The sequence below is a fragment of the Mesocricetus auratus genome, unplaced genomic scaffold (genome assembly GCF_017639785.1).
Source record: "Mesocricetus auratus isolate SY011 unplaced genomic scaffold, BCM_Maur_2.0 Super-Scaffold_100691, whole genome shotgun sequence".
Classification (NCBI taxonomy): domain Eukaryota; kingdom Metazoa; phylum Chordata; class Mammalia; order Rodentia; family Cricetidae; genus Mesocricetus; species Mesocricetus auratus.
Genome location: NW_024429267.1, coordinates 14211815 through 14235368, shown reverse-complemented (window position 1 = coordinate 14235368; position 23554 = coordinate 14211815). Strand labels below are relative to the sequence as shown.

Genomic DNA, 23554 nt, shown 5'->3' with positions numbered 1-23554 from the left:
CCTATATTAGTTCAGCGTATGCCCAGTGGATGTGTGGCTGTTTATAAGGACTTTGTACCTCTGTCTCTCACTCCAAAGAAGGGGTTTCCTTTTTGGTTGTTCTGCAGATTAAAAAGCTTAGAGCACCATACAGAGTGCTTGCTGTGTATATGCTGAAAGATGCTTTTTTATTCTTTTTCAGAATAGATACTTGTGGAATAAGAATGACTCAAAATTGAATTATAAATGACCCAAAGCAAGCAACTATTGCTTATTCGAAAGGAGAAGGTGAGGAGAGGTTCCTTAAGGTTTGAGAGCAACATGTTCTTTTTCCATAATGAGATATGACAGCAAAAGACAATAGGGGGATTGTCTTCATTTCTCTGTGTGGCCCAGGTTGGGCTTTATATAGGTGAATAGGAGGAGGGAAGCCCTGAAAAAAGCAATAGTGAGGTGGGCTGGTTCTCAAAGCTGGGACAAGATGTGGAGTGAGGATAAGAAAAAGGCCAGCAGAGGTAAGAAGCTGGTACAGTCACAGTCAGTAATTGAACGTCCCACAGGTTCTGATTTCAGACCTGGAACATGCTTGGGACTAGCAGGAGCAAAGATGAGAGGAAAATTCACATGGGAGGCTGTGGGGTACAGACTCTTTAAGCTTCCTCCACAGGCAGAGACCCACCATTGAATCACTAAGAGTGCCCACTGCTCGTGGCATGGGTGTAGCTGCCCCAAGATAGATGCTGAAGGGCCAGAGGTGACCATCACCTTGAGATGAGATCCATGACCTATGGCCTAATAGTCCTTTGAACTCTGAGTCTATGATGGAGGACCGGGCCATGGCTTAAAGTAGTCCTAGTGTGACCCTGGTGACCTCCCCTTGGCTGTGTGCACCCCTGCCCCCAACACTCACAGCTCCTGGGAGTGCTGATGCCTGGCCATGCAGAGCCTGGCTGCTGTCTGCCCCTGGCCTGCTGTGCCCTGTCATTGAAGTGAAGGCTACAGGTGACAGGATCAGAAATTACTGGATGCCCTGGCAGTAAGGCACATCGATCAGAAGGGGTAGCGATTTTCTGCACAATAGTTAGAGCTCTTCTTTTCCATGAAGGTTTTTTTTTTTGACATAATGCAGGCAGTGCTCTCTGCCCAGAATTGAATATTAACCCTTTCTTTTGTAGACTTAACTAATGGCTACACAGGGTATTTCAGAAAAGCGCCTTCTGTCTGCAGGGCATTTAGGTCAGAACATCCTGGCCATCTGGGAAGGCCACCGCTGCACTAGTAACCATGTGCTCTCTTCGAGCAGTGGGTAGCTTTGCTTCAGGTGTAACTCAGACAGCATGCTTCAGCACAGGTAGCAGGTACCTGGGCTCCAAGGTCCCTGCTGCTGAGCAGGCAGCAGATGGTGTGCCATTTGTCCCCGGTTTATACCCATATTTGGGAGGGAAAGATTCTTAACCTCTTAACTGAGGCCAAGTTTTCCCTTGGGTTCACATACCCCACAGTCAGCTTTTTGGCTAGCTCACAGGATGCAGTTCTATCTAGGAAAAACAAATTCCTCATTCTAGAGGGAACTTACCCTCTACGTTCTGGATGGAATTTTGAAATATTATATAGATAATTTGTCATTATAAGTAGTGATCATCTGGCCATGTGTACTCTTTTATTCACTAAATACTGCTTTGGTGCCCTACTGCTCTTCATTCTCTTTGTGTGACCGGCAGTGGACAAGAAGATGAGGAAGAGGAGCTGCAGCTGGTGAGGAGTTAGAGGTCTCAAAAGTGAACATGCATGCAGACATTCTAGAAATATCTATTCATTTTTTTCAAAAACCACATTTATTTGGTCTTTACAATGTCTTTTCATTAGTTATTTTGAATGGAAAGAAAAGATTTGTTTGTGATAGAATTTTCTCCCTGTATAAGTAAATTAAGGCTATATACAGTAATGAGAATGCGTTGTGAGGGGTTCATGTATTCATTCATTTTTCCCTTCACTTACTTATTCCACAGATGTTTAGGGGCTGTTTGGTGCTTGTCAAGTTGCTGATTCCATACAGTCCTGGGGGAGAGTGGTTGTCACTACAGAGCACTGAAAACAAGTCTACAAGGCATGATGTGGAGGGTGAGGAGGAGGAGGGTCTCCTTTCCCGGGGGAAGTCAGGGGACGTACTGAATGAAGAACTGAAGATGAGGTAGGACTTAGAGTGGATGAAAAGTCAGACTGGTTCTGCCATCTGCCTGCTGTGTGAGCCCAAGTGGGTTGCAGTCCTCCTGGGCTGTGCTTCTCCATTTGTCAGTTGTGGGGCTTGAACTACTTAATTTGGCTCTGAAACATTACGCCTCCTTGAAAGGCTCTACAGCATGATGCCTGGGTCCATTGTAACACCATTTCCCGGGCCTATCCAAATGACTTCCAAAATAATACTTCAGATCCTGCATAACCCCTATGGGGACTCATCAGATTTCAAACATCTACCTGATTCTGTTGACCACAGATCTTTCCTGTGCGCCCCGCCCCCCAGGATGATGAACCGAGCCCCCATCTAGGTTTCTCCTTTCTTCATTAGTGTGACAAAGTAACTGACCAGAAGCAATTAAAGAAGAGGGTTTAATGAAGCTGTAGTTTGAGGGTGTACCTTCTATCCTGGTAAGAAAGGCTTGGTGTAAGGGCAGGCAGCAGCTGAGCACATCGTATTGGCAGTTAGGAAGCTCAGTGTGATTAAGAAGTGACGCCAGGCCATCAGATCTCAGGACCCGCGCCCAGTTACCCACTTTCTCTAGTAAACCCCTCCCCACTCTGAAGGTTAGACAACCTCCCCAAAGAGCGTCACCTGCTGGGGACCACTTGTCAGTGAGGAGGCCTAAGTAATCTATGGGGTCTTGGGTAGTATTTATCCCTGGAGTACAAATAGAATTTGAACACCCATGCCACAATATGGGAGGCTCTCTCAGCCAGCACTCTTGGGGGAGGGCCTAGGCCCTGCCCTGGATGAAATGACAGTTACCGGAGATCCACCATGGAGTGCCTCACTCTCTTTGGGGATAGGAGTGGAGACTGGGTGGGGGACTGGGGAACCTGTTAGGGAGGGTGGGGTAAGAGGGGAGGGAGAGGGAGCTGGGATTGACATGTGAAACAAGATTGTTTCTAACCTAAATAAAAAATAATTAAAAAATAAAACAAAATAAAAAAGTGAGCGTATGGGGAACATCTTTACCATCTGAAGAAACTGTAGGTAGGGCTGTGGAGAAAGAATGTGGTAGGTTGGATAAGATGTGCTTCAGTCATGTGGCTTGATTATCACACTGATTTATGATTTATACAAAAGGACAAAGGTAACTGTACATTTATAAAATCAATGTTTTTTTCATTTATCAAGACCAAATTAAAATATTTTCTCTGTGCCAATCAATGACTTGACAGGTGATGGAAGGAAGGATGTGTTAGACTTGGATTACATCTTTGTGGAACTATTGAAGTAAATTTAGGAAAAAAACCAAACTGCATTTCAAAATTGGATTAAGGGTAATATTTGATGCATATATTCCGAACACAGGGTTTATCCAGTAATATTTATATAAATTTGCATACAAATAGTTAAACAAATATTTTCATAAACATTTATGCAAATGTTTACATAAAGATGCTAGTGTAGTTGCCCCCTTTTTTTTCCACTGGGGACCTATTCCCACTTTCCTCTACAGAAGAAGACAATTTGTTCAAGTTCAGAGGTGGGTTTGTAGCTGCTGTTTCACAGGACATCAATGTCGCCTTGCGGATCTACAGTTTTGGTTTTCTTAGCCTTGAAAATGATCTTGTGTGTTGGAAAAGTGTTATAATGCGCTGGGAGCTTTTGGTTGCAGAGCACAATTACTTTGAGAAGTCCTTGGTAAATGCCACTTGAGCCCTGTCTGTCTCTTTTAGCTGTTGTGACATGCCACAAACACTAAATAACTCCTTGTTACATTCAACATTAAAGGTCATTATCTGGGAATCTGAAGTCCTAGGATCTGATAGTATTAAAAATTCCACAGCAGGATGTCTTCAGAAGAGTTGTGGAAGGAGTCATCCTGAATCATATCCCTACAGCTCTGTAAAGTCTGTCAGGAGTCTGGGAAGCTCTTTAAACAGAGCTAACTTTACATTTGTGTGGTCTTTCAAGCTGGATATTTCCAGGGTTGTTCTACTGAACACTGACTTTGCAATCAATTAACTCCACTTTTCAGTTGTGGCTGATTTAGAAATAACTTGTTGGTCTACCTGGGTAACCTCAAGGTGGAAGACACCCTTGGAAAGCAGGCTTGAGCTGTCATTTGATTTCTAGATAGTTCCTTCTTCCTCCTGGAGTTGTAGAACATTGCTGCTTTCAAGATTATTTTGTTATTTTATGTGTAGGGTGCTTGGTGCCTGTGGAGGCCAGGTGTCGTGTCACATTCTCTGGGCTTGGCGTTACAGATGCTGTGATCCACTAGACATGGATACTGGGAACTGAACTCAGGTCATCTAGAAGAGGAGCCAGAGCTCTTAACCTCTGAGCAGTTGATCCAGCCCCAGGACGTTCCTTCTTGTCATCACTCCAGAGGTAAGAGTCCTACTTTTTAGCTCTGCCATGCATGGGGAGATAGTTTTAATCTCTTTAATCTTTAATTCTTTTATTTTCTTACTCAGAAAATGGAAGTTGTTATAATTTAATAAGATGATACCTTTAATCATCCAGGCAAATAAAAAGCAAACAAGAGATGCTAACTTTAATAATATGAATGATAAGTTGAACACACCATTACCAGAGATGATGCAATCTGTTATGTATTAAGGGAACAAATATACCACAAAATAAATGGCACTAATGAATAGAGGCAGCTTCCAGCAAACACAGTCAAAACATGAAATCAGTCATGTGTCTATACCTGAGAATACACCACTCAAAAAAAAAAACCTCAAACACTACACAGTTTCAAAGAGAATAAAATACGTAGGAATAAACTTAACTAATAAGGTAGAAGACTTCTATAATAAAAACTTCCACACATAGACTAAAGAAATTAAAGGAGACACAAATTAATAATTGTAAAAATGTTCATAGCTTATAAAAATTATCATCATTAAACCAACCAAACTGTTTGACAGATTTGAGATTATTACCACAAAACTATCATAGAAAATACAATTATAAAATTCATACTGAGTCACTAAATTTCTTCAATAGCCAAAACAACGGCAAGAAAAAATAAAACAGGAGGCACCACACAACCAAATTAAAAAATATACTATAGAGCTAAAATGATTAAAACTGTATGGTATTGCCAGGTAGATATATAGAACAAAGAAACAGGATGGGAGCATAGAACCAAGCCCAGGTATATTCTAACCCTTGGCAGGGATGACAAGGAGACAAAGTGGGAAAGGAAAACTGTTCTCACTAATCTCTGCTGGGGAAACTGGGTATCTACAAGAAGTAAAAGAAAGGGAGGGAAGGAGGGAAGGAAAAGGAAAAACAAAGCAAAAGAAAGCACATCCTTATTTTGAACTACACAGAAAACTGAAAACAGATTAAGGATTGATGTTTAAACAAGATCTAAATCAGGAAAGTCCTTGGAGGAAACAGAAGAAGCTTTGGCCTTGGTCATGGGCTTTGGCTATAATGAAGCCGTTAAAGCAAGAGTGGGCAGGTGGGTGGACACTAAACTGAAGTGCTTCTGAATAGTAAGGGATCAATGGGAGGAGCAGGTGACAGTGATGCTTGGTGCATTCTGGGTTTTCACAGTGGTGACTTACCAGCTGAAGATAGCAATAATAATAATAGTAGAATTTTATGATAGCTATCCTGGAAGTGGCTTGATGTGTTTCTGTTAGCTAGTTCAAGCACTCATCACACTTCCCTGGCTACAGAGAAAGCATTCAATGTCATAATTACCAACTCATTTCAATTATTAGCGCTTCAACAATCAACCACCACGGCTGCCTCAAAAGGAGAGAGCTCGTGCCCAGAATACTCCGGGCACTTTGAAAAGAGGACTAAACAAATAGGCAAATGGAAGCATGCATTTTATACACAGTCATTTGGGTAGATGTGTGAAATAAGGCAATTTAATATTGCAAATTTATCTTGGAAAACACTAAGGAAAGATGTTTTTGTGGGCCTCGTCAGTATTCTGGATTCTGGCATTTCTGGTGAAGTATACTCAGGATGCCCTTGTGTGCACTTTAGAATACATTGATCCTTTACTTTGCTAGGACAAGAATTCCTTAACCAGGGTCCTGATGTACATGTAAATATCTTGGTAGCATAATGCATTCATTATAGTTAATGGCTTTAACGTGTTCATCATGTCCATTTGAAGATGTCAGAATGAGTGAGATATCATCAGCTACAAGTCTATGGTTATCTCAACCCCCACAGACAGTGAATCTGATCAGATCTATTCTGTCTTGGTAGTAGAAACATAGATGAATGAGATAGTGATATAGATGTCAGAATCAGAGAGACATTGATTTATCCACTGTCTCTAGCACTTAGCTGGTATAGTCGTAGGCAATTGCTTCATCTTTTGTGCAGTTTTGAATTAGTACTATTTGTCTTGTAGGCCTGTTTTGAGGATACATGAAATCAGGCTTGTAAAGATGCTAGGCATAGAGAGACTGGTGAATACATATGACACTCAGAAGAGAGAAGAAAGGCTGCCTGACTTTATCCTTAGAGAGATGGGAGCACACTGGTAACAGTATCCCGGTGGCCTGTTAGGAGACGTAGCAACAGCTCAGGAGAACTTCTGCTACTTGGGTAAATAGGATCCACAAGTACAAGGCTGGGTGTGTGATCTTATGGGGGCAGTCTTAGGAAACCGGCCTGTTTACACTTCTTCATCCTCCAGAATGATAGCTGCTGTGTGGTCCTGTTGATTTTTAACAATGAAGTGACTTCCTAACAATGTCAGAACTGGCCAATCACATAGCTTTGAATGGATATGCTTTGCCTGCCAAAAAAACACACGATGTCAAAGTGTTGGCCTCAGTCTGTTTTATTGAATTGACTGAGTTTATTTTTGTGGGTTGAATTGGCTGCCAGCATGTAGTGGTGACCCTCAGCCTGAGTCTGTGTTTATAAAAGAAATGTATATTTAAACTTCTAATAAAAGAACCAAATATGGAATTGTAGTCAAATGACAGTCATTAAATTCACTTCAAAGGCCATGGGACAACAGATGGGGTATTGATATCGGAGGGAAAATTGCATAAATAAGCAAAACAGGCTGCTAGTGTTCGCAACCCCAGTCTATCAGGTTTATATAGATTTTTGAATCCCATAAATCTATCTCTTTACCAATTGTGATGGGAATAAATAATTGAACATGTTAATTGGTTGCTGAGGCTGTTCTCTGGCTCCGAGATTGTCTAGTGCAAAAACAAACAAGTTTGCTGTGCAACTCCTGTTTATATCCTTCTGGGTATCATGTTTCTTCATCACTTTTATTCAATAGAGATGGGAAAAAGTGAAATAATTTTAGGAAATACGGCCGGCTCAGGCGAGGCACAAAAATAAATCACCGCTCAAGGCTTCCCAAGACCCAGCGATACGATGTGTTTAATTTGCTCAGTTATGAAAGTGCCTCAAGGGTCCTGGGTTATGAAAAACAGTGGATATTTTGCGAGGAAATGGATCCAAATTGCGAGGATTCTAAACACTTTCTGACGTGTTCAGTGGTGGATGCCTTCTCGGGCTGGGGTGGAGGCAGAGGGCTTTGCGGATTCATTGTTTGCTCTGTCCACACTGGGGGCTCGCTTCCCTTCGACTGTGTCTAAACCGAGGCGTCTCTGGATTGCCTTCGTGGAAATGGTCACGGAAAACGGTAGCAATCACAGGTTTTAAGGTGCTCGGTGGTGAATCATTCCGTTTTTGTAAATCCATCTCCTTACATTTTATTTCTTTACTGCGAGATAATTTGGACGGATGTCACCGGGATAAGAGAGAGTGATTGGTGCTTCTACCTCACCCAATAAAGAAAATTCCTAATTTTCTGCCTTTTATCTTTTGCCATTCTTTTGTGCTCCTCCTTGGCCTTGTCAAAACATATCGTTCAGTTAGAGACTAAAAATATTTTCCCATCGATTGGGGTTATTGATTTTTTTTAATCTGTACTTTGGCTTGAAGAGCGGGGGTGAAGGGTGAAAGTTCAGCGGCTTAGTCTGCCGTTTTTATCTGGACAGCAGAAGAATGTATTGGCAGCAGATTTGATTTACCTTGTTGGTCAATGGTAGACACTTCAGCCACTGAAGTCCACCCTCCAGCATGATGCCCTGCTGCCTCTCTCTCTCTCTCTCTCTCTCTCTCTCTCTCTCTCTCTCTCTCTCTCTCTCTCTCTCTCTCTCTCTCTCTCTCTCCATACCCGGGGACTCTTGAAAGATCCACCTTCCTATTGATTTTCTCGCTCTGTTCCTAAGGCATGGTGTCTCCCACCCACTCCCCACCCCCTTTTGGATTCCTTCCTTGGCTTCCAGAAGCCACAGTGCTGCCCGAGTGCATGGCGAGTCAAACAGGATTGCGTGCTTCTGCTGCGGTTTGGCTCCTGGGCACATTGGGTGTATTGTCTGGGATTGAGTCCAGTTTACCAGGTCCCAGCAGGATCTGATGTGGCTGGAGCAGATCTCACAGTCATTGTTGTCAGAGCTCTTCAAATGCAGGCATCCGGGGCACTGTTTGAATGCTAATATGAATCCTGAAATGGTACTTTCATTTCCCAATAGCATTACAGCGAGAAGAGCGCAATGCCTATTGACAGAGGGCAATCTCAGAGTCATGGCTCAGCATGTAGGCATAGGGACATACTTTTTGTTTTAAAATCGATCTTTCTCACAGAGGTTTGATTCCAGACAATCTAATCTCTGGGTACCTTAGTTTTCACATCTGTAAAATGGGGATAGGAAGTGAAACTGCTTCTCTAGTAACTGACAGGTAAGTCCACGCAAGAGTCCTGGGCCAGGGTATAGCATACTGGATATTCTCAGAGAACACATATTTATTGTGATACTGGAAAAGACTGAGAATAGAAGAGAAGAAGACTAAGAAGCAAAGAGGTTCGCTAGAAGATGAGAGCTAATTTATGCAGCAGGGATTTAGTGTTTATGCTGTGGAAGAGAGCTTGCCTCCAACGTGGTGCTGGGATTCTAACTTAGGCCATTGTGCTTACTTACTCTTGCCCACTGAATTGTCTCCCCCGCCCAACCACTATCCTGATTTTATTTACCTTCTTGAATGGAGTTTTACTTGTCTGAATTTGTCTCTTCCTCCTTAGTTGTGCATACTCTTAACCTACTGTTTCAATGGTGCCCGTTCTTAGTGTTTAGAGAAGGGGGATTTTGCTCCCACAATACTGTGCTCGTTCTTATTAGTTGTTTATTCAGTAGCAAGTTGGAGGCATCCCTTTGGGTCCTCCTGCATTGTTTCTTGGCATGGAGCTCTTAACTCTTCACCTTGGTTTTCCTAATGTTGATTACATCTCACCTTTGCTTTTCTGTTCTTGGCCCCTGCTTGGTTTACAGTGTTTGCACTTACTTGCCAGATTTCCTGTGTTATGGCCAGTAAAGAACAAATCATCCTATACTGGGACAGCATCAGTTTTTTAAACTTTTCATGTCTCAATCTGGCTAGTTAGTCAAGGATATACTGTATACAGGGCTGGAAACCTGTGGTTAAACTGATGTTACACTATTTTTTGGGGACTGGTGAGATGGCTCAGCAGTTAAGTGTGCTTGCTGATCTTGCACAGGACCAGAATTTGGTTCCCAGCACCCGTATCAGGTGACTTACAAGTTATGTAACTGCAGCTCTAATGGATCTGTTACCCTCTTCTGGCTCCTGTGGGCACTGAATTCATCTGCATAGACACAAAGCAACACCCACGTACAACATAACAAAAAATAAAATAAATCTTTAAAAAGTCCTTATTTTATCAGCTTGGTTGCTTGTGAGAGTAGAGAAATGGTCTATCCATTATTTGGCCAATTTAACCCAAATGGTGGTTTCTTAAGAAATGTGCTCATTAGCTTTAATGATTCTAAAAACATGCTGGCTGAAACAAAGGTGTGAGGAGCGCTGTTCTTAGGGGTGGACACCCTTGTAGGACTGCTGCTGACGTGTCAGAGAAGAAAGCAAGAGACCAGGAAAGGTTGTGTGGTCAAGGTCAATAGCATTAAAACAAACTGTCTACTAGCAAAGAAAAAAAAGGAAAGCCAGGAAAATGTCCTGGAAATGTGTTTCCTGTGAGGCAACAGAACAAGGGAAGCGTATTCCTCATGTGTCACCAGACAGATAATCATTTCAGTGGGTCCCTGTTACTGAACAAGCCTAAATCTAAGCCCATCTAACCACAGTATTCTTATCAAGTTTTACTGTTGAAGGTCCCATGTCTAGGCAAGTAAAAGTCCTGAAGTTCATGTGTATGTGCATTTTGAACAACTCTATTAGCTCATTGTGTCTCATGTAATCAGTAGTCTGAGTGCAGTTCCTGGGTAGGATGAAATCTAGTAGGGGGCATAGGTACATGGGCAGGCACCTCCACCATACATCTTTGGTCCTTTCTACTCCGAGAATCTGAAATAGGGGTGATTGTAGAGTGACTTATATATGACAAGTGCTCAGGGAGTACTTCTGAAAAACTAAAGAAGAGATGGCAGGAGACAGTCAGTAGAATTTCCTGTAAGAATGGAACCATCATGGGAGAATCCATTTCCATCTCGTCTATGACCATTTCAATACGCTCTGATGGTGAAAGATGGAAGTTAACATTCAAGGCCTGATTCCATTAAATCTCAAATGTTTAGCATACTACAAAACCGGTTACCTCATTGTAGACAGGAACATAATCTCATGAGTCTGGTGGTATTCTGAGAAGATGAAAAAAATCTAGCTCATATCTTAGCGAAAACCTGCCAAAGATAGTATTACTGTAGTAAAGAAGAGGGACATCATGTGATATTGCAGAGAGAGCTGGCATGGTTGGTCAAACTCACAACATATTTAGTTGATTGGCATTAGTTAGGAAGGAGGTTCAAAATGAGTACATTTATTCGCTGGCTTTCAACTCTTTGAAAACTAGACAGATAGTTTAAAGCTATGGTAACACTGTTGCAAATATTTCCACAGAAACAGAAGACTTCATTCTATTTGGAACCAAATCCCAGATGGCTGAGTTGAGTATATCTGTCACTCTGATTTGTTAACTTCTGGCCCATTAAGGCAGCCAATCCAGTTAGACAGGTGGTTCTCTAGTTTTGCCTGCTGACAGAACATCTGATTGCCTAGGAACTCCTGCTAGACGCCAAGTCTCCTACAACTCTTTCTTAAGAGATGAAATCTGATCTTGCTTCAAAATTTTTTTGGAGGGTTATGCTTAGGTTTGGATTTTAGGGTACTTGTCTTTCATATTCTTGAGTTTGGCTGCTTGTGTTTGGAACTCAGACTAATGAGTCATCAGAGTTAAGATGAATATTTTGACATTGATCTTGGATGATCAACCAAAGTAGGATGAATAATGTTATAATGTTCTTCTCAAAGGTATACACACCTGAAAATCTGGAACCTTGGAATGTTGTCTGCCTCAAACTTTAGTCTTGCTGTTATGATTAACCTAAGGGTCTTAAGAAAGGACATTAGGGCCAGGCGGTGGTGGTGCACGCCTTTAATCCCAGCACTTGGGATGCAGAGGCAGGTGGATCTCTGTGAGTTCAAGGCTAGGTTGGACCGACAGCCTCCAAAATAATACAGAGAAACCCTGTCTTGTAAAACCAGAAAAAAAAGAAAGGACATTAGGGAGGAAAAAACTAAATGCAATCACACGTATCCTTAGGAAGGGGGATTTACACAGACCACACACACACACACACACACACACACACACACACACACACACGCTCACAGGCATGCAAGGACAAGATGAATCAGAACAAGAAGGTGAGGTGGTAGGCCATTAGTTATGAAGGTTGAAGAGAGAGCCACGAGCCAAGGGAGCCATGAGCCGAGGGATGCAGCTTCAGAAGGTAGAAAAGACAGAAGAGTACTGGTTTGTACTCAATGGTTCTGACTCCATGAGTATGAAAATAAATGCTGTTGAATCAAATTTTTACAGCTGGACTGGAGAGGTAGCTCAGTTGGAAGGATGTATGTGCATGTGTGTCGTGCGTATGTGTGGGTGTGTATGTGAAGATGCATGTGGGTGTGCATATGTGTGTGCAGGTACAGATACATGTATTTTGTGTGTACATGTGGAAGCCAGAGGTTAGCTTTAGGTGTCATTCCTCAGGGTGGCCATCTACTTTGTTTTTGGAAACAGAGTATGTCATGGGGACCTGGGGCTTGTGGCTTTGGCTGGCCAGCCTGGACTGTTTGCACACAGTCCTTTTGCTTAGGTCTTCATGATCCTCTGTGTCTCTCTAAGTGGACACATCCAGATCATTTATATTCAGCCTAGAACAGCACACCAGAACCCCACACTTCCATTCTCCCAGACATGAAACTAACCCTTGGTCCCATTATTCTGTGAGAATAGTTGCTGTTTAACTATAATTACATACTCACCAGCCCATATTCTCTGTTAGAGTATGTTGTTAATTCTGATCAGTGGCAAATGGTGAGCTTGACAGGGCAGTGGTGGTATCTAACCAATACCAGAACATTACATGCAGATTCCCTTCCTTCTTGAGGATGAAGTCAGTCACCCACCCCCCCAGCATTAGCAGTGTTGTCACGAGAAAGACCTTATCTGTGTTCCTTTCTGAGTTGCTTCCAGCAGCAGAGAGAAGCCCACATTCATGAACGGTTGCTAGATAGGGCAGAAGTCTGGCATCTTGCTTCAAAATGGCCCATTCCAGGTCTCTCCCTGGGAAAAATGAGCCCTTCCTGGTCACACTTATTCCCTCTTCTGCCAGCTCACTTCCTGCCCTGCTCTACAGGTGTTGGACTTGATTTCAGTGCTCCCTCTGCACACAGTCCCCACCACTTCATCTCTTTCTCCCTGGAAACCTGACCTGTGGCAAGGGGACGAGGCCTGGCTGTCAGCAGTGTCTCGGCTGAATGGCTCATGGAGTATGGAGGTGTCTGTTCATGATGCAGTGTTTTCCTGATCTGAGCCTGCTCTCACTGCATTATTCTTGCTATGCCTGTGTGGAACAAGTCTAGGGTGTCTTGGGTTGTTTCTACATAAAATAAACCTGTTTGTGGGATAGTAGGGCTCTGCCTGCTTGCTTGTTGGGAGGGAGCCAGAGATTCTCATGCAGACATTCATCTGTTCTCAGTGACATGACTCCTTTCTTTCTAAATCTTGAGTCTTCCCCTGTCACTGTTGGGGAAACTGGCTAATTTCCTTACTTTTCTCTGTGACGTGTAGTTTTTGAATTAGATTTGTTAATTCCTCTACTTTCTGAGTTCCTCAAATTTGTTGCTATCTCTGTCTTGTCCTCTTCCAAGGTTTGCAGTTTTTATATTCTCTTACTCCAGAGTTTCTGCAGAAACTAAGGTTGGGGACAAGTAGACCATGCCTATTTCCACACCAGGTGTGCAGAGGCTCATTTTAATTGCTATTAGGAATATTTTAATTTTTTTGAGATAGGGTCTCACGTATTTCATGCTGGCCTCAAGCTCCGTATGTAGACTAAGGGCAATCTTGAGTTTCAGAGTCTCCTTCCTCTACCTCTTTTACCTTGGGATTACAGGTGTGCTCCACCATACCGATTATCTGGCACTGGGGACCGAACCTAGGGCCTCATGCTTTTCAGGCAACCAAACCCCATCCTCATCCATGGTTTGGTGTTTTAAAATCAAGGCGGCTATTTTTATGCAGGTTTGACATTGTCATAGAGCCATACCCTTATTTATTTAGGAAACTTACAGAGGTTTGGTAGGCTGCGGAATCCAGCTTGTTTTAACCCACTAGGATATTGTAAAGAGCACAATTCCTGTCTATACCAGGGACACAGAAACCAGGTATTTGTTTGCTTTTTGCCCCCCAATATGTGTGAGTAAGAAAAGAGAAGCTGAACCATATAACATGTCACCAGATGTTTTTATTTGTGTGTTAAAGACTATCCAGTAACCCCAAGCAGCTGCACATTTAATGCTCACAGGCAAAGCACATTTGTGTGTCTGCCTGACTTTCTTCCATTTCATTCTGACAGAGGGCCTCATGGAGATGCACTCCAGGCTGACCAGCTGCATCACTGACTTGCCAATTAAAGCTGGATCTGGAGGTTGCACGTTAAAGATCATGCCTTCTTTATCAGGCTGTTTGATGCCCACAGCCACATTTGCTGTACATTTAGCCTGTGTTTGGGAATCACAAGAGTGTTTTTTGAAAAGATAAGGGCTAATTTCTGGAGAGCGGTCCTGTGTACTTGAGGTGGTCTGCAGTGCTGCAGCCTGCCAATCAAAACCTGCTAGCAATGTCATTCAAGGTCAGAGACTCAGTGAACCGCCAATCAAAGTCTGCAGGGCTGTTCATGCTCACTTGTCAGTGGGGGAAAGAGGTCACCCTCTCAGTGGTGTGGCTAGTGTGTAAACAATGACAGTGTTTCAGTGGTTGGAAACACATTGTGCTGCATACCCCCTGGCGTTCTGAGGATGTTTGCCTGGATTTTTCCTTCCTACAGAGATAGAAGGCAGGATAGTGGGGGAAAAACTAACAACAGTATTTAAAAAAAACAAGCAGTTAATTTATCATAGACTGTATGTTTAGCATGGATGTTGATTAGAAAGGATAACTTATCGGGAATTTAGTTTTAGATATCTAAAAGGAGATCTTTGGCCTTTGCCCTTGCCATTCCATTTGCTCTCTTGCCTTAGCTCAATTAATTATTATCTTGGCTAATTTTTACCAACAAAGAAGTTTTTCATTTATGGAAAAACGGCATTTTATAGGATGTTATAACAACATAGAATTGAGCTTAGAAAATAGAACTTTCTGGGTCTGGAAGACAAAGATGATGGAAACTTTATGTTCTGTATCTCAGCAGGCTCTTCACTGAGTTTTTCAAAACAGCACCCTCTAGGGGTGGGAGGATAACTTCATCATCATTAAATGCATTTGCCATTCCAAGCTGTTTCAGCATCTGTGAATACTGGGGTGGGCAGATGTTCACAACTCAAGCAGAGTCTTCCTGATGGTAGAATTTCAGAATGAGACATTCTCTGGGTGGTTTGGTTGGCCATGATACTATATATGGGTATTTCTGTTCACCTACATGTTCAACCTTTTTTTTTTTTAGTTTTTTAAATGTTCTTTTTTTTTTGTCCTTTTCAAAAATTTATCTTTTTACACATGGTACTCTCAGTTCCCTCTCCCTCCCCTCCTCCCCCTCCTCCCCTCTTCCCCCAATCCTATTAGCCAAGACTTTTGGCTAAAAGTTTCATTATCTACTTGAGAATTCCAATAATGTAAGGTCAAGAAACTGTTAGTCTATTTTTATTTAATTATCAAAATATATAAACAGCAATGTTTGTGAGGTCCACAGAAATCAAAGACAAAATTTAGGTATGCATGTATGTATATGTGACAGTAAGTGGAGTTTTTTTTGAAATTGGTAGGCTAGGGGATGGCACACGTATATTTAAAGCAGAGGCATAGGGGATGGGACTTTAAGGTTGGAAAGTCCTTTTGCATAAAGACTTCTTATTTTGTGAGTAGTGGCACAGGGAGACATGGTATCTAGGCTATAGAGACTGTAATGCAGTAGCAATTCCTAGGGGACCTGCCTTGTGTCCAGGTTCCCTTCTCTGCCAGGCTTGTGGCATCTCAGTCTCTTTTCCGTTATATTACAAAGGCTTTAGGTAGAGATGTATTTTTTTGGAATTGACTAATAGATGAAAGAAAGATTAGACATAGAGAGGGACTGCTTGGTGGAGGCCAGAGCCACCTGGGTGAGAACCAACGGGGAATGTACCTGGGAGATGGAGATGCTCAATGGAGCAGGGCTTAGTGGTAAGAAAAGATACTTCCAATTATACCATGAAGCAAAGACATTCTCTTTAAGCAGTCTGCCCTGCTCCAAAGCTTGGATCTAAAGTATTCTTGGCTCCATAGCCACAACTTTTTTGATGGTGAGACAATGTTAATGGCAACAGACTTGAAAGATGGAAAACACCCAATTTGAACTTTCAACCTTGGCTGGCTTGTTTGGTGGTAGAATCTGGAAGTGGGATGGGTGAATGTGGGAATAGAGAACATATTTTCTTTTCCTTCCTCTGATGTCTTATAAACACCCCTAGGCTTAGAGGAAGATTAAAATCCACGAAGACAAAAGAGGAGTGAATCAAGCGTGACTCGTTTCTTTCACAGATGTGCAGGGTTGGCCAAGAGGCACACCACGGCCAATTTCCAGCTCTGACAGCTGCCGAGGTCATCAGCTTCCTAATGGGATGCCTTAATTCCTCAGAGGCTGGTGTGTCCTTTGAACACAGCAGTTGTTACACTTGCAAAGCTGAGTTGAGAGACAAGAAACCCGAACATTGTGCTGGTCCCTGAGTGTACAATTACCTGGCCAGTAAAACCTGAGGCTACGGATGTCGGGCTCTCTTTTCTGACCTACAAAGTGGTAGGTCACAGATGCTTTACGTATACATACAGTCACACACACACTTATATATTAAGTGTGTACATGAGTTTCCCTGCACACACAGAAAGGGGGAGGGGGACTCACAAATGAGACTTTCTAGGGTGGTTGCAGGACTTTGGTGAGAAAGCCCAATGTTATGATTCAAATGATGCTGTGACTGGGGGAGGGACTATTGACTTATAAACTAAGGGCTTTAGTTGTGGCTGCTTCTAAGGTCGTGGTGAGAGTAAGAAGGTTGGCATGTGCATGTAACCTTATGATCCAGGTTTCAATTTTTGGGCTTCAACTACAATGAATGATGGAAACCTCTTGGGTCCATGACCAGGAGTATCTTTCCTAATATCTGCCCCTATGTGACTCTTGAAGGTATAGGGTATGACAAGAAGCTCTCCATAAAGCCACTGTTTCTAAATCTTCCTCAAACAGCCTAGGATCCCCTTTACAATGCTGTTTCTGAGATTCCTAGAACTTTTTCCTCCTCATACAATCTCCTGTTCTGTTTTAACTTGAGACCCCTGCTGTTCAACAAAGATGGCTCCTGGATTAGGGCATAACAAAGGATTCATCACATGTTAGCGGTTAAGCCAAGGTTGTAATCAGCTTTTCAGCTGACTAGGCCTAGGAAGGAGTCATATGAAAAGATGCAGTGGACACAGGAGTGGAGTGATTGCTGGAAGCCAAACCTGGAGCCTTCCGAAGTGGCACAGTTGACAAGGTCTGTCAGAGAGCTGTGCAGGCTTAGGAATGGAACCAGCACAATCATCCAGGACCAAGGACAGCTCCTCAATGCAGGCCTGCAGCATCATCCTAGTTCTGATGGTTACACAACGGGTAGTTTTTAGAGACTTACTGTCATTGAGCACACCAGTCACATCCTGTGGCTGGAACTCTCCAGTTTTTCCACTTATTTATTCCTTAAACTATTCAGTCAAATTTATTAAATCCTACGTATGTACCAGGCTCTTTCCTCACTCAAAAAGACATAGAAGTGAATGAGACAGATTCGTTCCATGGTGCCAAATAAGTGTTTGGACACCCAAACAAGTAAGTAAAAATGTAAATAGTAAAGCAGGGCTGGTGAGCTTTACACACTGTGGGAGTTTTTGCTAGCCACATGGAACCCAGAATCATGGGCATTGGCTGAAGGGAGAGAAGTCTCTGTGGTGGGACAGCAAGAAGTCTATTGAGAAGGAAGAAGGGAAGGAGTGAATGCAAGTGAATTTTGTATAGACAGGCAAACCCAGCATAGATGGTGTATCTACTTCCTTACTTTGATTAGGCTTAATCTGAGACCAAGATACCAGTGCTTAAATTGAAACACTGGAATGCCTTTTGAGTCTTAGGGCATTGGTGAGGTGGATGGAGGCTGCATTGGGAGGCCTCATGTGTTTCAGCATCCATTAACAGAAACTGTACATAGATCCTGAGAAAGTCTACTGGTGTCTCCAGTTACTTGCAGACTCTCAGAAGTTTCACTGCCTAGATAGTTGGCCTGCAGGAAGTGGAATATCAGGTGGGTTTTGGCCAGTAGGTCAGAGATTTTTGACTACAGATGATAGCTGAGTGATACTTTTAAAGAAGGTATACTGTGAAGGTTAGTATTGTAACCTTGGCAGTATGTGGGATCCCTAGAAAACGTGGGCATGTCAGGATGGAATATCTAGATTGTGGTAAAGAGGAAGGATATGCCCTAAATGTGGATGCCCTCATTCCATAGGCTGGAGTCCCAGAATGGATGCAAAGAGAACACAAGCTAAGCACCAGCATTCACCTCTCTCTGCTTCTTGACTGAACACAGTGTGACCACCTCCCTCACACTCTTGCCACCATGCTTTCTGGGCCATAATGGACTGGAGCATCAGACTGTGGGCCAAAATATACCCTTCCTTCCTTAGGTTTCTTTTGTTGTGTATTTTGTCTCAGCAAGAAGAAAAACAACTAATGTATATATGAACAAAACAAATCACAGAGGAAATAAAGTGTAAGCCTAGGGAGGAGTGTTATAGCCAGAGTGGAAGAAGACCTGTCTAGTGCTTTATGGACAGAGAAAGTCACAAAGGTGCATTGGAACCAGATGAGTGTGTACCATCTGTGCTATACAGCATTGAGGCTGTTAATGGAAGCCACCTACTGGGAAGCCCTACCCAAGCTTGCCATTTGTGGTAGAATTATCTTGCTACTTAAGCTGTTTCTTTCTCTCTGCAAGATTTCAGCTCCCAGGTAGATTTGGTTATTCATGAGTTCACTTATCTATCTACTTCCTTGGGATCCCAGGGAACACTGTTAACCCATATCAGAGAAGATTATTGAAAGGGAGACAACTGGAATACCATACTGTTCACAAGTTTTTTATGAAATGTAACTTTTGTCTTCTTTTGATATTTTATTCTTATAGCAGCATCAGTTTGCCTGTGACCTTTAACTTTAAAGCAGGTCAAGTTCTCAACCATGGCTGCAGAAGGGCTGTGGATCTTCCATCTATCCAATTTAATCTGTCTCCTCAACCCACCTACCATTAGTTTATCAGTTGTCCAATTAGTCTACATATCATGTGTTGTATTTTGAGTGTGAAATATCCTTCACAGGCTCCTGTGTTTGAAAACTTGGTATGCAGCTTATGGGAGCTTTATGAGAAAATTGTGCTATATTTAGAAGATGGAGCATAGCTGGAGAGGGGGGTCACTGGGGACAAGTCTTGATGTTTGATAGATTGGCCACATTTCTCTCTCTTCTTCCTCATGGTAGATAAGACAAGTTGTTTCATGCTCTTACCATCATGCTTTCACCTTGAACTGTGGTCCAAAGAAAAACCCTTGTTTCTTGGAGTAGGTTCCTATCAGGTATTTTGTCACAGCAGAATAATTGACTATACACATGACTGAGCACGAAGTCTCTTGCTTATATTCTCTTTGCTGTTTGCTCACTTCATTTTCTTGGGACGGTCTTCCTGAGGACCAGGATGCTAATGTGATCAGATGAAATCATCATGAAACAGGAATGAGATAATGGATGCTAAATTCTTGCCTCATTTTCTTAGCAGTTGGTAAGGGTGAAATGAACAGTGGCCACTCCAGTTATCAGAAAAGGGTCTTGAGCACAGCCATGGAACAGAACTTCTACAAGTCTCTGAGATGATAGGGGGAGGCAGAACAAGAACTAGAAGCTATGAATCAGTCTGACCTCCACAGCAGAGGTTTCTCTGACCTACATCATTCCTCAGGGTCCTGTCAAATGCAGGGTTTCAACACTGTTGCCAATTATGTGGGAAGCCTCTTTTGTCATATGCAATCCCAAAGTCCAGATATTGTGTAGATCCACAGAGAGTTAAACCTGTGCCTTAAATCATGGAGAAGGTGGGATTAAAAGTGAGCCATTATAAGATACACAAATAATACAAACTTTTTCATCAGAACTTTGCCATAAACTCCCAAATTAAGCTAGCAACTCACTGTTATCTCAGAGTGTGTAAAAGGATGTGTGAAGGTTCATGTTCCCAGTTAGAGAAGATACAGGAGTTTTCTTTGCTGGCATTTCTGTTATGGTTTCTTTATTCACATGCTTTCTTTGTCAGGTTAACTGACTTCTTTTCTGGGGAAACATACCTTTGATCCACCTAGTAAGTCATAGAGTTGAGATTGGTGTGGTTTTGAGAGGTGATTTTTACTCTCCACGGATGTGGCCACTTCTGATGTTGGATCTTTAGATACTATCTCTCACTTTACATTAACTTCCTGGCAAGGTGGATGTTTCTCAAGATACTCAGGACTTTTCTTTACAGTGAGACTTCAAGTTCTTGAAAGCCACAGACTTTGATTTCTTGGTCCTGCTTTCATTGCCCTCACTACTGTCCTGTGGGTTCTGGGATCACAACCTGGAGGGATGGCTCAGACCAAGACAGTTGATCATCCAACCACAGAGATGTATCCAAGAACACCCCATGGCAGAACTCTGAAGATGCTCTACTGAATTTTTGTTAACAGCTTCAGGATAGAAAGCCTTTCTCAGCATCTTGGTTAATCTTTATTATCAACGTGATACAAACTATGGTCACCTAAGAAGAGGGAACTTCAACCTGAACAATTACATAGACCAGATATGCCTATGAGGTTACTTGTCTATGGACCATTGTCTTAATTGCTAGTTGATGCAGGAGAACCAACCTCACTGTGGGCTGTACCATCCCTAGGAAGGTGGTTCTGGACTTTATAAGTAAGTGAGCAAAGAAAACCAGAGAGTGATCCAACAATCAGTGTTCCTCCATGATTTCTGTTTCAAATTTCTGTTCCTCAATAATTGATTGTTACCTGGAAGTTTAAGATGAAGTAAGTTCTTTCCTCTCCAAATTGTTTTTGGTTAGAGTGTTTTATCATAGCCACAGATGAAACTAGAATACATAGTACAGTAGAACAGTTGACTTAATTTTTGTAAGGGGATCAGTTCCATCCCATAAGGAATACAGTCTTTTTTATTTTTATTTTTTACACTTCTTATTATATATTTAAATTAGAAACAAGCCACGTGTGCGCAAGCCATAGGCTCACCAGAATGCATAAGCAATCTGATGATGATGGCATGACCCCGGCGGGATGGGAGCAGGCCAAATAAGGAGTTGTTTATCACTGAGAGCGCTTACCGGCACCATCTTTAAGGCACGGCGTGGTGCAGCTCTCCACATTCAGGAAGTAGTCTCCTGTACCAATTCGTTCAAGGGTACCTTCCACTTTTCTTCTAACAGGTTCAGTGTGACTGGATTTATGTTGAGGCCTTTAATCCATTTGGACTTAAGTTTTGTGCATGGCGGTAGACATGGATCTATCTGCAGTCTTCTTCATGCCAGCATGTAGTTATTCCAGCACCATTTGTTGAAGATTCCTTCTTTTTTTCCATTGTATAATTTTAGCTTCTTTGTCAAAAACCAAGGGTTAATATGTGTGTGGGTTAATATCAGGGTTTTCTATTCGATTCCATTGGTCTACCTGTCTATTTTTGCAAGGTTGCACCTTCCTTTATTTCCATCTCATCTATCATAAGAGGCATTCAGCTACTCATGTCTATTTATAAACATGATAGATAAAAATCCTTTTCTGTTTCTCTCTCCTCCAGGAAGTTTACAGTGATGGAAAATATTCTGCTAAGTTTTGACACATGAGTTGTAATTATGGAGATTTCAGGCTTCCACAGTGGTATGTGTGTGTCTGTTCATGTGTATGAGCACATTCACTTACATATGTACATATTAGCTTGTGCTATAATAGAAGCAGCTGCACAGTGTGGCCCCAAAAGAAGACCTTCCTATGACTCTTGAAGTCATTCATGTGATGGCTGTTTCCTCTGAAGATACCCAGAAATCTGTCCCATTTATGAGTTCCCTTTCTTTAGACTGTCTCATGCCTTTCAGTGGAAAGTTCTTGACTTTTACTGGCTGAGTCAGAGGTAGAACAGGAAATAGGGCAGAACTTTTCTGTAGCATCTGTTCACTCCTTTCCCAGGACACTCAATGAAGACCCCCATATTCTGCTTCTTTGCCCCTTCCTCTGTCAGCCTTCTTCAGTACTTGACTCTCTTATCCTTCCTGATGCTTCCTTGGATAGGCAGAGAGCACTGGATCAGGTCTTGGATAGCAGTTGGCAAGGCATTCTCCGAAGAGTCAGGTTATTTTAGAGTTTGAGTGACTTTAGTGGCCAGCTGTGGCCTTCCTCCTCTGCAGGGAGCTCACAATCTCCACTCAGTGACTTGGCATTTCTTGCCCTTTCCTTCTCTTCCAGATATTCTCTGTTGTGTAGAATGTGGACTCTCAAGTGACCTACTGTGTCTTGGCTTTTATTCTTACAACTTCATAGTGACATCTTTCATTTTGATATATAGACTCCTCTATCTTTAAAAGAGTTCTCTGGCAAGCATAGCCTCTTCTGTGGCATGATCCTCAGGACTCCCCCTGTTCTCAGTCCACAAAGCTTTCTCACAAAATCTTTCTGATGGGCCTGCCAGGACCCTTGTGCATTTTGCCTGACTAATGACCATGCCTTTACCTCATTACTATATTCTTCTCACCTCCACTCACTTAATGGGAACCATACTCCTGCCATTCTGAATTATTCAGTGATCCCCAGAAACACCATACTATTAATGTCTACATGAAATGCCTTATAGCCCCCTTATGGCTTCTTTCCTCCCTGGATACCTGGTTTTCCTTAGCCAATCCCTCTAAAAGTTCCCCTGCCCACGCCCACACCACAAGTCTTAGGTGGTGACATTCTCTTCAAATGTCATACCATTTTCTTCAACTTTTATCATTGGAAGAGGATTTTTCTGTTAGTACTTGTTATGAGGTACAGCACTTGAATTATGTGCTTTTTAAAAACCTCAACACCTGGACACTTGGGCCATTCAAGTACCTGAATGAATGAGTCACTGAATGAATGAATAAATTAGCTAAGGGAGCTCATCAGCTAAACTTGTCTTGATGGCTTCTTAATGATGGAGATGGAAGAATCCATGGTTCTCTAGAAGCAGGCAATTTGGTAAAAAATGGAATAGTTTAAAACACCACACAAAGCAAAAATCTGGTTGAAATGGCCAAATGAACAAAATTTAGAGTCATTGGAGTTTTGCCTATTGTTAAGATTTTGTAATCCTGTCTACAATATTGTAATGTGTATGTACTTTAAAATATTTTTACCCATAATTGGGGCATTAACAGATTTTCTCCTGCACCCCTTAAGAATTCTTTAATTGTGATGATAATTTCAAATCTTTGGTGCAGTACAATGATCAGAGTATTATCTTAGGATGTAAACACAGTAGATGTCCTCTTTTCCTTATTTCTTTTGAGAAATTAATCCATAGAAAAGAATAAAATAACTAAAACATTTCTAGGATAAAGGAGTATTACACTTAAAAATGAATTTAAAAGACTTAAATGTCCAAATAAGAAGAATTAACAAAATGTATAGGGAAAGGTTGATTTCTTTTTTCCTTT

At 42.1% G+C, this 23554-nt stretch overlaps 1 long non-coding RNA gene across 2 annotated transcripts in view; it reads left to right on the top strand.

Moving 5' to 3' along the window:
- The window catches only part of LOC106021435, a 261306-nt gene that overhangs the window by 182779 nt on the left and 54973 nt on the right, over positions 1 to 23554 (top strand). For both annotated transcript variants that reach the window (XR_005874869.1, XR_005874870.1), the window contains exon 4: positions 4432 to 4558. This is a non-coding gene — a long non-coding RNA (uncharacterized LOC106021435). The remainder of the gene's footprint in view (positions 1 to 4431; positions 4559 to 23554) is intronic.